The following is a 12,434-nucleotide window of genomic DNA, read 5'->3' as shown; positions in this document are numbered from 1 at the left end:
AGACAACCCTGTTACAGCCCTCATTCTCAAAGATCCATTCGCACAGAACGCCATACAGATGCACACTCTAAGCATGCATCTTAGTGGCCAAGAAGGAAGCATGTAGGGTGACCAGATGTCCCAATTTTATAGGGACAGTCCCAATATTTGGATCTTTGTCTTATATAGGTGCCTATTACCCCCCACTCCCTGTCCCGATTTTTCACACTTGCTATCTGGTCACCCTAGAAGCATGAGAGCAAAAGCACTGTGATCATTTCAGTAATAGGAGGTGGCCAGCAGTGCTTCTATATCCTGGGAAATTTTCCAAAATCTGGGAAATTTCCCCAAATCTGGGAATTTGTGAGTAAAATGTTTTGAATGAAAATTCCCAATTTCCCAAGTTGAAACATTTTACTCACAAATTCCCAGGTTTTGGGAAATTTCCAGGGCCGCTTTGGGGGGGCAAGTGGGGCAATTTGCCCCAGGCCCCGGGCCCCACAGGGGCCCCCATGAGAATATAGTATTCTATAGTATTGCAACTTTTTTTTATAGAAGGGGCCCCTGAATTTGCTTTGCCCCAGGCTCCCTGAATCCTCTAGGTGGCCCTGGAAATTTCCCAGGATATAGAAGCACTGTACAAAACTTATCTGGGAATTTTTCACCAGATTTGGGAAATGTTTAGCGCTAGGTTGGGAAAAGTTGGCATCCCGCTGTAGAAGCACTGGTTGCTCCGATACTCTGGGGATGAGGGCCAGCTTGAGACAGGCAGCTTGAAAATCAAGACGGTACTGAAAGAGCATCAGAGAACCCTGGGCCTCTTGGTTTTACACCTGTGAACTCCATTGGCTTCAACAGGCTCAATTCTCTTTTGCACCTGGGTGAGTGAGAGCAGGACTGGGCCCGTTTTGTACACTGGAGTTATTCCTGGTATACACCAGGCTGAGAGGCAATGCAGTCAGGCCACCATCACCGCTAGTAATAATAATCAGGTAGGGCATTCTGCCAAAGGTTGCCAGGTGCCATTCTGGCAGCCAGGGATTGCCAGGGAAGTAAGGAGCTCTGGCCACATCTCCTTTTCCACACTCATGTTCCGTGCATCGGTGCCAGCGGGGTGGCGGGAACAGAAACAGCCCCAGTATCTCTCCCCCTTTGAAGGAAGCGCCTGTGCGGATGGCATGCTCTGGTGGCTGGCTATGCTTGCTTAAGGGCAGCTTGGTGCCAGCAGAGCAAGACAGAACTGTCCCTGCCCAATGCACTGGAGGATCCAGACCAGATTGTAAAAGAAACAGCAGAAGTGAGAGGAGAATGAGACCAAACGCCACACAGATCAAATGCCCAGTGAACCAAACTCACCTGAGTTAATCCCAGCAGAACAAGCGAGGGTCAGAACACACATCAGAAGAGCCTAGAGTAAGCTGTCTCCTGGGCTTTGCAGAGTACCGGGAAGGCCATCTCATGGCTTGAGAAGCATCCCTGCAGCACCTGGCAGAAGGAGCTGATTCTACAAATTAGCTCAAGTCAGACTCCAGCCTCTAATTGTGATCGCCCTTGGGTTTGACATATTGATTGGGAGCCTGAGACTGCTCAGGTTCCAGCTGGAGACAGCAGACAGATGAAAAATCTAAATAAATAAATAACATGCAGTTTATTGTGTTTGAAATCGCCATTTAATGTGCTTTCACTGTGGCTCCAGACAGCATATCAAGAGGCAATTGTCCATTATCTTATGCGGGTGTGTTGAGGCATTAGTAATGTCATAACAGCACCCACTGACAATGTGCAAAAACTCATAAACACTAACATTAGCCAGGAAACCTAGATTTGCAGGCACATCTCCATGGTGCGATGGGGAAAGCGGGAAGAGGAATCAAATGGATACAGTTGTTTCTCTGATGCATATTTCATGCCTGGTGTTTCAAAACATTTAGGTTAATCCCAGGGGTGAGAGGAAATATGTCTGTCTGATTTTTATTTATAAGGGAAAGGGCATTTTTCATGTTTTCAGAACAGCCTGGGAGATTCGGTGGGAGAATTGTTGCACACACTTAAAACAACACAGCAAACAGAACATTTTTCCAGCCCAAAGATGTGACAGGGAGACTATTGCTAGTGCTTCACGTCTCTGGGCAGCTGTGGGATCACCCATGAAATGCCCTCAAATTGTTACACAGATCCCAATATATAAATATAGGTGTCTGATCTGCAATAATATCAACCCCACGTATTCAAAAATCATGGGTCAGGCCCTCCCCAAACCTTGAGACCGGTTTAAAAACCATGAAATTTTTAATACAACAACAATGAACTTTTGCTTTCTGCCTGGCTTCTGAGTTGTGAGGGCACACGCAGGTCACGCTTTCAAGCTTTTCTCTGCAGCCATTAAGGCTAGAAACATTTTAAAGAAACAAAAATAGCAAGCTGAGATTCTCACCGAATCGCTTGGCTCCAGGAGCGGAGGCTTTCAGTGAAATATCAAATATTGCGAGACTTGCACGCAAATGGCAAGAGTTGGCACTGCTGAAATTGGGTCCTCAGTTCAGCATATGAATGCTCAAATCAGGCCCCAGGCATTGGCCATCCCCAGTGACTGCCAGCACCGATTCTTTATGGGCCAGCAAGTTCAGCAAGGTACTTAATCGCATGCGTTAGTCCAGCCCTATTCAGCAAAGCACTGCTATGTCCAAATGGCGACTTGGATGAGGGACTCTCCAATTCCTTTTGACTTGCTACCCAAGCCAGGATTTGAATTCAGGTCTCCAGAGGCGACCAGACATCTGTATCGTCCAGCCCTCCCTCAGAACACATTTTCCTGATGACAGCCTGTTTCTAGTCTTGCAGGGGAACTGATCAGCTGTTGCTTTTCTATTTCAATAGGCACTTGAAGTGCCATATTCTATTTATACCTCACTTATGTAAGCTTGCCGGCTCGGCTGCTGCTCAGTGTCGCTTTCTGGCGTGGCGGGGGAGCGGGTGGCGTAGGAGGCCTGATGCTTCAGGAGACTCAAAAAGCTGGCAGTGGTGGAAGCTGTTGTCTATGTATATTCCTGTCTGGCCAGGAATAGCAGAGGGAGGGGCAGAATGAAAGCTCCAGCAATGCCAAGCCTGTCATTTCTACTCATGACATACCTGAGGCTAGAGAGCCTGGGGGATTTTAGTGTCCTCTGGGGGGGTGGGGAATGGGGGGATTGAGGAACAATCTGGTGACCTATTTGTCAGGGGTCCCCCAGCCAGAAAATAAGGAATATGCATCCTGAATATGCCCAGAGGAGGAACTGTCCCCAAAGTTTCAGCATATGGCTACTGCTGATTTGGTCTCTGGAATGGGTGTGTGTAGGAAATCTACCAGCATCATCTTGGGTTGGTCACATGGAGGGGAGGATCCAAGTTCAAGGTCCCATGTTTGGGCCCCTTATTCTCCCAGCCTTTTGGGCCTGGGAGCATCTCCTTTGGCGCTGTAGCGACCCCCTCTGGGTAAACGAAGGAGTAGTGCTGGCTAGTTCTGGGGATAGTAGCATCTGCCCCTCCTCACCCAAGGAAAAGCTGTTAAGTTTCTGGGCTGCGGAGAGCAAGTAGCTGGATACAGGGTTGTGGGTTCTCAGTGAAACTATCTTCTTCAGTGACCAGCTCCTGCTTGCCAGCGGGTGGCAATGTCTGGGTTGGATTCAGAATGATCCAGAACCAGAACCTTCTTCCTAATCTCTGATGCTCGCTGGTGGAGGAAAAAAGAGGGGCATAGGAAGCAGGGTTGATTTCTCTGTGGCTCCGGTGGGCTTTGTTGTTGTCATTGTTCTAAACTTGACACAAGGCTGCAGGTCACGTCACAATGATTTCACCCTGGATCCTTTTCTCCAGCCTCACTTACACACAGCAGCAAAGAGAAGTCTGTCTAACAGTCCATAGACAGAGGGGTGGGTTCTGTATCCTGGTTCAGGGAAGCATAGGCCATGCCAGCTCAGCCCATCGTGCGGAAGAGGGGCAGGGCTTAGGTAGTCAATCACAGTGCAGGACAAATCGTCAAAGGGATGAGGTTGAAAACAACATAAAGGCCTAAAAAGCTTCCAAGGGAGGTTGTGGAATCCCTGTCACTGGAAGTATTGGAGACCAGGTTGGACAAACCCCTGTCAGGGATGGTCTAGGTTTACTTGGTCTTGCCTCAGCACAGGGGGCTGGACTAGATGATTTCTTGAGGTCGCTTCCAGCCTGACATGTCTATGATTCTGTGAAAATAATTCTCCAGCCTATTGGATGAATCCTTGTGCAGGAAAGCACCCCACAAAAAAAGGGCTGAATCCCTAGGGTCAATTTGCCCCTTGCCCCATTATTTACATTTGCTTCAGCCTACGCCTTGTGCAGGGCTGGCTCTTGCTAGCAGCATGATATGGTGGTTAGGCTAGCCTAGGACTTCGGAGAGCTGGATTCAAGTCCCCGCTCTGTGTGACCATCAGCAAGTCACATGATGAGCTAGGGCTGTGATTGCCCTGCTTAGGCACAAATACTGGGAGTCACTCTCAGCCAGCTAGCGTGAGTACAGATAGCAGCGGAGCTGCGGTAGCATGGCTAGCAGCAGTGGAGACAGCTGATTACAAACTTGCCTGACACTGAAGCACTCCTCGAGCTAGGACGAGGTTGTGTACCTGAGGAGGGGACTCGCACTCCTAACTCATAGAATAGACCAAGTCTTAGCTTACCTGTGCTTCACGTCCCTCTCTATAAAATGGGAACAACAGCACAGCCCTGCCTCACTGAGGTGTTGTGAGGAGAAATCCATTAAAGGGTGTGAGGTGCTCAAAGTAACAGGGGCCATATGAGTCCAATAGGTAGTATCCCAGATCTACAGGGTAGGTGCTGTGCCCCCGGCTTTGGAACAGTCTCTAGGAAGAGCCCGTTCAGTGTGCCAAACCCCCATGGGGTCTCACTCTTCCTTCAGGGAAAGACACAGAGGCTACCACCTCCTTCCACTGAACCTCTGGGTCTCCAGCACATCATGAGCTCTGTTCAGTGAGTCCAACTGAGACCGACTCCTGGTAGAGACTTGTCCACTCTCAGGGCTTAGTGCACCTCCCCAAGCATTTGCAGTGACACCCAAACAACAGTGTCAAAACGGACGGGGTTATTAGACAGCTGGAACACAGCCTAGGAAGTCTTTAGAGCAGCATAGAGAAACTAAAGAGTAGGCCATTCTTTTGAGCCCAGAGCCCAGCCAAGCATTCAGACTCTCTTTGTCTCTCTCCATCTCACTTCCTTGTCAGTTCCCAGGTGAAAGTCAAACTCCCTCCAACAGCCCTAAGAGACATACCTATAGGCCTATGTCTCCCAGCCTGCCCTGAGAACACATAAACCCTTTTCCCCCTATGAGTAACAATGCAAAATAGAGGGGAAACTAGGCATACATGGGATTCATAAAAATATTACAGAAAATTCCTCACAGAGAATCTACTTCATCACAGGTAGAATTTCACCTCTGATGAATGGTTTGGCCAAATCCATTGTCCATAGGATTACTTTTTTCCGGCCAATGAAAACAACATCACATTAACCAGCTGTGGAGGTTCTCTCTATGCATTCTGGGAACAATCTCTCTCAGTCCCTGTTTGATGATTCCAGCTGATTCCTGTTCCATGGGGCAGAACTGCTAATGATGGTTTGTTATTAGAACATGCAGGAAATTCTCTCTGAAGAAAAGCATTACAGGTGCATTCTCTCTCTTCACTGCACCACTTGGTGAAAGTTAATCTTAATTAACTACCACTTCACTGCTTCTTTAATTTGATAAATATAAAATCCAAGCACAGTAATAAAGTGATCAATCATCTCCTATCGAGGCAGCCCACAAAGCGATGGCCCCTAAAATCAATACTTTGAAAAAAAAATATTATTATCGTTACAAATTAGGCAGCGTCTGGGAATGGTGCAAATGGAATTAATAGCTGGCTGAGATAGAAAAGGCCAGACTTCCACAAGGGGCTTAGATTTCTTGCCCAGGCACATATAGGGAGAGAGACATCATCTCTCATTATGTATAGCAGAAAGATAATGCACTAGGCAACATGTCCAGTTGTTACAGCAGAGGAATAAGAGCCAGCACTTTCTGGTTGTAGTCCCAGCTTTGCCACAATGTCACTGCAAGCAAAATTCACCTCTGAGCATTAGGTCAGAACAAGGCCTATGCTAAGTTAAGTTCCATTGACAGCAGTAGGCTCCTTTGGGTTGGCCTTCTGGGCAGGAGTGAATTTTACCCTGTATGAACTTGGTCATGTCACTCTTTGTGCCATCAGTGAAATGGGGGTAAAGCTATCTACTCCACAGGGGAGTTGTGAGACTTTACTAATACTTGTAAAGTGCTTTGAGATGGATGCATACTCACTCTTCTTTCTCCTTGATCTACAGTCATATCATCCTATGTCCTGATGGAACTTGTCAGCATAAACTGACATTGGTATTGCACTAGGAGATGAAGCATTTCAACACCATGCCTAAAAGAGACTCATTTCCGTATCTATTACACTTTGCTACTTCCTTCTCCTCCCTGCTCGGCTAACACAGCAGCATGTGAGCCTCCAGCCAGTCCTGACAATAGATCAGTGCACCCGCTCAATGCACTGTGCTTTCCAAAACTAGAGTGATGGATTCTGCACACGTTCCATTTTGGAACCCCTTCCCCATCTTAGATGTGCTGCACCTTTGTGCAAAACCAATAACATAGAGAATTGTAACAAAACAATAAACTATAATGCAATAAGACTGGCTGCTTTCCTGAGCTCTACCTACGTACAATGTTGCTCTTGAGATAGAAAATAGAACTTGATTGTGGGAGCTATGAGGTCCAAAGGCTTTGCGCATTGTATCATGTAGTCTCAGCAACTTCTTTCTCTCCTGTGTGAGATTTTACTGTTGTCACCCCGAAGAAAGGCGCTAGTAATTTATAAAAGCCAATTTAACCTGAAGCCGTTTGATCACTGGCTCAGTTTCAATAGCAAAGTTCAAATTAGCGTCTAATGCTATGTCTGAGAGGCAGAAAGGCACTTGGGCTGATTCCAACCTCCACTGCACTGGTGAAGGTCAGGTGTGAGCCCACTGGAGTTGATGAACCAGATTGTCATTTACACTGATGTTACTACTCTGGCACTATAAAAGGGCCTTTAATGGACACTGGTGTCCTCCATGGCCAGCACAGAGTCAGTGTTAGGGATATACATATGGCCCTGCTCCCAGTCCCCAGTGTAGACGCCAGATTTCACCTGTGCACTCTGGCTATTCTCTGCCTCCCAGGGCCCAGGGGAAATAGTGTAAGTGAGCGTATCCGCAACGTTGCTCGTACTTACACCAGGGGCCAGATAGGCTGCTGAACACTCCCAGAATACTGGGAGAGCAAAGGTGGCTTAAAGCCACCATCACCTCCCCCTCCTCCATCCCTGTGCCACGCTTAGGAACCAAGGAGCTGAGAATGAGATCCAGTAGAGCCACATTGGTGTAAATCAGACATAAGAGAGATTCAAGCAAAGCCTTCCACTCTCTCTGCAGCAGCATTGTCCCCAGATCAGCCCATCTCTGTGGTGCTTTATAGTCTAATTGTCCAGGAAACACCACTGAGATCTGTCTTTTGATAGGAGAGAGCATTTGGCCAATGTTTGTTGTTAACAGATTCAGCTGATTTGTTTTCAGGAGGTGTCTGGAGAGCACTCTGGGTTTTATGAGTGGAGGCACTTCTGCCATAAAGTAGGGGTGTCATCTGCAGCATAAATATTCCATGTGGAGAAGTGAGAGGTATTTATATATATCCTGCTATATTAATCGAAAGCGAGAGCGCAGCTAGCCATTCGCAATTCGAATTGAGTCTGTGTTCAACTCCAGATTTGGTTCAGGCTAGAGGTCCAGGTTTGTGATTTTTGGCACAAGATAGCAGTGGTGCTGGAACGGGAGAGGGGTGGGCAGGGCCGGCTCCAGGCACCAGCTTGGCAAGCAGGTGCTTGGGGCGGCCATTCCAGAGTGGGGTGACATGTCCAGCTATTCGGTGGCAATTCGGCGGACGGTCCCTCACTCCCGCTCGGAGCGAAGGACCTCCTGCCGAATTGCCACCACAGATCACGATAGCGGCTTTTTTTTGTTGTTGTTGCTTGGGGTGGCAAAAACCCTGGAGCCGGCCCTGGGGGTGGGGGGTGGGAGGGAACCATAGCCCTCCCACTTTTTGAAAGTGGGAGGGAACCATAGCCCTCCCATTTTTTGAAAGTGGATGGGCCTTGCTCCAGCTGGGGGAGGGGGGGCCTTGGAGCCGCAGCCCCACCATGGTAAGAGTTGCACAGGCAGCTGTGGGGAGCTGCACGGACCCTCCACCTGTCCTGGGCAGGGCACCTGGGATGCGGGGACATGGGCCAAGGGCTGCTCTCGGTGGGCCCCCCACATCACAGGCAGGTGGAGGGTCCGCCGTGGCTACCCACCGCTGCCCGCCCAGCTCTTATCATGGCCGGGCTGTGGCTCCAAGGCCCTGGCCCCTGGCCTGAGCCAGGTTGGGGAGAGCCATGTGGGCAGCTGTGGGGAGGCTGGATCCCTCCACCTGCCCTGGGCATGGGGCCCAAGGGGCGGGACATTGGCTGGGGGTTGCTTTTGGCCCCACCCTGGGCGGGGGGGCTCCCTGGCCCCGGTCTGGTTTCCAGCTTGGCCAGGGTCTCTGTGGGAAGAGGAGGTGCAGAGCCTCAGGAGGGGTGGGGGCCCCTGCCCCCCCCACATTTTTGGGAAGGCTTCGACACCCTTGCAAAAATAGCAGAAATTTAGTGAGATCAGCTGTGTTGAGCAAGATTTCTGCCACCTAGAGCCAAGATCACACAAAACACCTGTTTTCCTGTGACTTCAACCACTACCAAACTAGGTGGAAAATAGCCTGGTTTGAGTTTTGGATCCAACTTGAAACCAAAACTATATGTGTGAGCTTGGATCTGGGGTTTGACGCCATCCTCCTCTCCTTGAAATTCAAAAAATCTTGCATTCAGAGTTTGGGTTTTAAGCCAGCATCTACCTGTCTTAGGGTTTTATATTGCTACCTCAGGATCTGATCTCTAATAGTATCTAAAGGAAGGATAATTGCTCCAGAGTGCTGGGCCCTGTACAGACAAGTGAGTAAACAGTCAGTCCCTGGCCGAAAGGGCTCACCATCCATACAGCAGACAGGATGCAATAGGTGGATGAAAGAGACAAATGGGCTTGGGGGAGTGGGTTGGGGGGATGAGATAACAATAAAGCAAACAGAGTTCAGTGGGCAAACAGTATTCGTAGCTTGCCATTTGCCTAATCAATGCCAGATAACCATAGTGGTGACTAATGCAGTTTTATAACGTCAGGAATAAGAGCTCGGGGTAGAAAACTGTCTTATTTGGCTTTGTTGCTGCTTACACAGCTGCTAACACAGTGATACAAAACAATCAATCATGTTGGATCCACAACCCAGCCAGAAGAACCCCCATTTCCTTCTCTCATTGCAACAATTCACTTTCAGGATCCATTTTCTATCTAGGTCAGCCTGAGGCTTTTATACCAAACCCTCCTGGGTGGTCCAGCCATTGTACAAAAATTCTGGGTTTCCAGCTGTACCAAAAACCTTTGTTTGATCAATAGATGAAATCCACATCCAAAGCTGCGACTGACAGCACGTACCATCCCGGCACCTTGAGAGAGGCAGGAATTGCACTGAACATGGACGCAGCCTCCTGCTGCATAAGAATGAATCTATTATATAAAGCCAGCTGTTCGCACACTAGTGATGCGAGAGGTTTTGGCAAGAACAGAGAGGGTCAAAGTCAGACAATAATTATTCACCTGTGATGGATCATGCTTTCAGTGAAGGCATAACATGTGCCACTGTGCAGTACAAGGGCATTTCACTTAGAATTAAAGTCAAATAGGAAATAGCTGCTAAGGGATGAGTTCTAATATTCTCCCGTTGGACGTTTTATTCATTTAGCATCCAAGCCATTAGGCCCCAAAGATTTTTAATATCCATTGCTTTCAGTCACTTCCTCGCCTGTCAAATGACCTAAAGCAAATGCAGCCAGATGCTGTCTTGATTGAAAGATTTTTTTCTGGTTTTGAAGCAATCTCCGGGACGGCTCCATCCAGCCATCCTGCTAGGGGCAGAACACCCTCAACAGCAGTGGAAATTGAGGGGCTTGGTATCATGCAGGATTAAGCTCTGAGGTTTTCGGTGTGATCATCCACTACATATGCAGGCTGGTGTGTGGAATTACCGACTGGGCACATTCACAATCTACATGTGGAATTGTTACATTGTTCTCAGCAAAATTTAATTTGCTGGGGTTGGGGAAAAGGGGGCTAATGTAGATGCCAAACAGCCTGCCAAGGGTCCAGGCAGGAACTATTCCGGATGTGGTAGAATCATTTAAGTAGATAAATTCATGGAGGTTAAGTCCATTAATGGCTATTATCCAGGATGGGTAAGGAATGGTGTCCCTAGCCTCTGTTTGTCAGAGGGTAGAGATGGATGGTAGGAGAGAGATTACTTGATCATTACCTGTTAGGTTCACTCCCTCTGGGGCACTTGGCATTGGCCACTGTCGGTAGACAGGATACTGGGCTGGATGGACCTTTGATCTGACCCAGTATGGCCGTTCTTATGTTCTTAAGTAATAAGTTACACCTGTCTCTAGGGACAAGTTTACCTCTGTGCTTAGAGATGCCAGTGATAGGTGCCTTACAAAAACCAGAGAGAGAGGTTAATTGTATGGAGCGCTGCCACACCTCTCAAGCCTACATATATGTTCCCCTTTTAATAGCACCAGTCCCTATCTTTCAGCAATATTGGCCATTCCTCCATCCTGTCCCTGCAGAAACCTCTCTTGCCCAAATAAAATGGCAAAATGAATGGTCAGAGAACACAGGTTGAAGTAATAGAGCTGAGCAGCCCTGCACCAACCTGGCGTCCAGTGGGTGTGCATGTAGAGTGTAACTTGCACGTTGATGGACAGGCGGCGGGGTGTGCACACCCAGCCCATAACTTACACTGTCGTTTACATCACTGCTGTATTTGGCCCAATGGTTTCCATCAGAGATGTACCATTTTATTCCCGCCTGTAGTTTGCTTGTTGTGTTCAGTTTATTTCTATGGAGTTCAGAGGTACACTGCTATTTTCACACTGTTTATAACCATTTCCAGTGAGGGCAGGTTTGCAAGAGACCCTATAAAAGTGGTTTCCTAGTAGCGTATGACCTATAACTAAAGGCCAAGCAGAAATGTACTGGACACATGGGGATATTTTAACATAGGGCCCCGTAAGACAAAAGCTTGCCTGTTAGAGTAGGATGCTTAGTACAGACTTCACCTCTACAAAGTGATGTCGCTAACAATTTCCCATCTCTCGTAAGTTTTGTTTGAGATGATCTGAGCCAAACCAACAAAACCACACAGGTCAGTGCAGGTTGTCTTGGGAGACATCAAGAATTCCAGTCCCACCCCGGAACTTTCACGCAGCTGCAGTGGTGGGGACACGCTTCTCTTTGTGACACTTAGACCAAAAGGGATGACTCATCGAGGGAGCCTTCCTTTTAGGTATCCTGCCTGAGATCCTGGGGCCTGGTTTTCAGAAGCACTAGGTACCCACAGCTCCCGTTGAAATTATGGGGGGCTCTGCACCCCTGAAAGCTAGTTGTAAGGTGTCTCAAGTTGGGCACCCCAAGAACTGAGGTGCATTTTTGAGGGAGAACTTTTGAAAATCTGGCCTAAACTATTTCACAAGATGCATAAGCCAAGTTGTCCCTCCAGCTGGAGAAGGAAGAATATCTGTTAACTTTGATAGAGTGGGAATTTTCAGTAATATTTTTGTGATCCCCATGTGGGCCTCAGTTTCTCCTGTATGTTGCATTGTCACCGGGGAGGGGTGGAGGAGGACTGTTTGCTCTCAAAGTAGGCTAAGAGACATAGGTATGAATGTTGCCTGACCATCTGAGCTTGAAATGGATCATTAAAGAAAGGACCAGGCCAAGTCCACGCCATATCAATGGAGAATCCAAGAAGATAATGGCAAGACTTTGACACCTAACAACCAAGGACCCAGAGGGAGATGGATTTCCCCACCTCTCAGCAAGGAAGCTGTGGAACATCTCCCAGCTCAAGAACAAAGGACTGGAGAGGTGTGAGCTGAGGTACAACAGTTGGCTGCTGGAAGGAGTCGGGGCTCTCACCTGGGCCTTGACCAAGGAGGTCAGACTGAGAGACACAGAGCCTGAATAATGGAATTCACTACATCTTGGCTGGGCTCCAGGCTAACCAGAATGGTCTGTGCTTTAACGTTTCTTTCTCTATACTAACCTAAGGGCTTCCTAGGTTATGTTCCAGTTGACTAATAAACCTGACTATTTTGACAATGCTGTTTGAGTGTCACCAGTGGTAGATTAAGATTTGTGGGGGGGGGGGGCCCTGGGCCAAAGCAAGTGGTGGCCTCTCCCTA

Source organism: Malaclemys terrapin, chromosome 13 (genome assembly GCF_027887155.1).
Source record: "Malaclemys terrapin pileata isolate rMalTer1 chromosome 13, rMalTer1.hap1, whole genome shotgun sequence".
Taxonomy (NCBI): domain Eukaryota; kingdom Metazoa; phylum Chordata; order Testudines; family Emydidae; genus Malaclemys; species Malaclemys terrapin.
Note: the sequence above shows the minus strand (reverse complement) of the source record.